This window comes from Mizuhopecten yessoensis, unplaced genomic scaffold (assembly GCF_002113885.1).
Source record: "Mizuhopecten yessoensis strain PY_sf001 unplaced genomic scaffold, ASM211388v2 scaffold8057, whole genome shotgun sequence".
NCBI classification, from domain to species: Eukaryota; Metazoa; Mollusca; class Bivalvia; order Pectinida; family Pectinidae; genus Mizuhopecten; species Mizuhopecten yessoensis.
The window spans coordinates 497,628-501,220 of record NW_018407357.1 but is presented as its reverse complement, the minus strand read 5'-3'; positions in this window follow the sequence as shown (position 1 = coordinate 501,220).

Here is a 3,593-nt window from a genome sequence, read left to right as displayed (position 1 = left end):
TTCGTGACGTTCAAACAGGTACGATAACTCTTGTGGCCAAATATTAATGCAGTCGTGTCCAGTGGTTTCACGCAACACTACTATTGCTTCTCACCGTCACGGTGCCAAATCTACAAACTGTATTGATGACGGACTACGGGAGACATTCTCGCCGGTATTCAAATTATTGTATTGATGAAGAATAAAGATTTCCTTTTTTAAAGACAGTTTTGTAAAATAAATTCTATATATGGACACGGACTTAGACCTAATCTAATTCCATGATATGGATTACAGTGGCGTCATTTTTTAGAGTATGCGGGAGGGGAGGGTTTGGGAGGGGGAGTTCTCCCCTATAGCTTGAAAAAATAGAATTCAACTAGGCCCTAGAAGCAATCTCTCGTATCCTGGGAAATCCTTTCAGTCTGATTATTAACAAGTAAAACGCAATTTTTTATATGAAAAAATCTTCAACAAGTATTATTTACTAGATTTGTCTATACCCTTTTTGGCATATGAGTAGGGTCTATAAAACATTCTATAAGAATGAGTAAAAGTTTCTTCTGACGAAGATACAGGTGGTCGAGGGCGACACTATGATAATGACTGAAAAGACGAGATAGAAATTATTTTTCATTTTTACTTGTCAGCTGTTGAGGTACGTCACACTCGATAGCCAAAAATGTGTTTCTGGTGGTTGTAAAACTGATAGAGTCTCAGTTACATTGTTGATGCTTATGGATTTCTGTCATAATACAGGCAAAATACTAGAGAATTTTCTTATACACTGTAACTTCTCCTTAACTTTTCGTCTGACCTGTTTCATTTTAACTCCCAGAACACTGTTGGTATGGATTCTTTAATGAGAATCATGATCATTCAAGTTATACCGTTTTTACTAGCAAATATTGTATTAGTTTACCAAAACCATTTTTAAATATATTAAATCCACACACATTAAATTGATTTAATCATTTTCTCATTTTACACATTAAATGGTTATTATTCAAAGGTGGTTTTTTTTTTCATTCACAAATCTTTCTGTTACTAGTATAAGAGCGCAGCCATTGTATTTTTTTTAGATTTTTATGTCATAAAGTAGGTTGTGTAGTTTATTCTATTCCTTATTTGGTATAGTCCTAAATATACTGTTTTAACACTGGCCTGTAAGTATTATGCTATTATTAGTATTCAGTGTCGTATACTGTACACGCATCCGGTACATTTCTTATGCATATTCTGTTTTTGTTATAAACTGATAAAATTTACACCTTTGTAAAACCACTGCTTGAAATAAATATCGTTTCATATCTTTATTAAATCGAATACAGAATATGTTCACCGGTTAAAATTGATGTAATAATTTACGATCTTCTGTTGATACGAATGAAAACTGATATCACAGAATCTTTTCCAGTGTAGATGAAGTCTGTCAGGAGATGAAATGTATACCGCACTCCAGCTTACACAGAAAGTAAAAAGCAAGTCAGGGGCGGGTCCAGGTGATGGCGTAATGGGGGTCTCCCCCCCCCCCCCTTTTAAAAAAAAAAAACCCCACAAAAAAACTTACCTAATCTGCTAATATTGTATTGAATATGGCAATTTATCATTTTCATTAATTAAACACATAAACCCCCTGACACTTTAACTATAAAATATACATGCTCCAAGTCAGGAACCGTTACATTAGTGCATTTCACAATTATTTTATGTTTTTTAGCAAAAAAAAGGTCCATTTTTTTTTTGCGTCGCTCCGCTCGGCGAAAGATTTGATTCTACGCCCCCTCTTTCAAATATCCTAGAAACGCCGCAAGTCATCAGCAAATATCATATAACTTCATTATTAATTAGTTTTAAGGATCAGTCAAAATTAAATACATAAAATTGTTCATGAACAAACTAAAAGTAGTGGATTTAAACTGTCGCCATACCATCCCTGTATGAATAGATTAGAAAGAGGATATCAATGAGGAGGTACATTTGTTACAATGTTATGATAATACCCTCAGGACCCTTGGAAACTGTATCATGTTCTTTTGGTCGTTTGGACATGAGCAGACAAATGGCCAAGTGTTTTTACAATAGAATATTGAACTGAAAAAAAACAAGGCAACATCCAGCATTACGTAGTTTACTTAGAGTACCCAAAAAATACCTCAAAATCTACCATTGAAATTTCCAGACGTGTTGAAGTCAATAAAGGTTGGGTTCTTGCCTATGTTAAAAGTACCATAGACCCTGCCCACACACGGATTTTTATGAAACTTTACAAGTTCTTTAATCAAACCATAGCTGAACGGAAACAATAAGTTTTATTCGAAATCATGCAAAAAGCAAGCCCCAAAGGGCCTACCATGCATTTTGTCAAATTAACGCTTGTTACAGTACTTCCTTTTGAAGCTCCATAACATTTCTCTTACTGTATTTTGATCATGAAAAATGCTTATATTGATTACAGACATGCTAGCAGTTAAAATGATACCACATTTTAATATGTCGGTAAGATACTTAAGTTGACAGTGAAGAAAAACTGACAAGATTTTCATAATTTTTCTGTTAAAATTGCTAATGTATCACTATGTTATTTCAAACAACATTTTTTCAAAGTTCCACAGAGAGTCTCATTTAAATACAAGCTCGCCTTTATCTTAAACTAGGTCATAGATGCACATAACTTGTATCACTATCCATTAATTTGGAAAAAACCCGAATGTCAGATAGTCAGATAGTATGAATGCATGCCATACTTCAAAAAAAGCGGGGAGGAAGGGAGGGGGGTAGGGCAAATAGACAGATTTTGTTACACTACCTTGATTGGCCTACTACTTGTATTTTATTTTGGCAGAAAACAATCAGTGTTTGGTTTATTTCCATACTTCTGTATCAATCACCCATCGTCCCATAGCTTAAAGTGGGGGAGGCCAATATATAAATGATCAGCGCACTAACTAGACTGCATGGGACACACACCAAATACCTTAAAATACAAGGTACTAGTTGGACCTTCTACCAACTGGGCTATCGCAGACGATACCCCATATCAGCAAACAACTGACTTCTTAAAATTAGACACACGTTTGAGGAAGTTTGCTTTGAAGCATTTCCCAGAAAGTATAATATGTGCACACATTCCAACACTTTGCTTACCAGTAGGGCAAGTGTGGAATCTGCAATATCATACTGAATCCAGACGTTGTATTATATTGTCTACAATGAATCTGAACCCTGAGCAAACCAGTTGAACCAGACATTTTAAACTAAAAATAATTCTATAGTAGTATAGTATAAGAGACTAGTGTAAGACAATGCAAAAAAAATAAAAAAATAAGCTTAATGAAGATGAAAGGAGAGTGTAGAGAATGTGATGATGATGATGATGATGATGATGATGATGATGATGATGATGATAATGATGATGATGATGTCTCCACAATCATAATTTGAAACATTTACAAAAATCAATCCTGATTGTGTGTACTTATCAGGCGCGTAGCTAGCCCCTTTACAATGTGAAAGCCCGACATGGGGTTGCCAAAGGCAGCTCCCCCCGAAGCGCGTAGCGTGAGCAGGGGAAGGGTACGGGAGGGTGTCTTCCCCCTCCCGTAAGTGGGGGG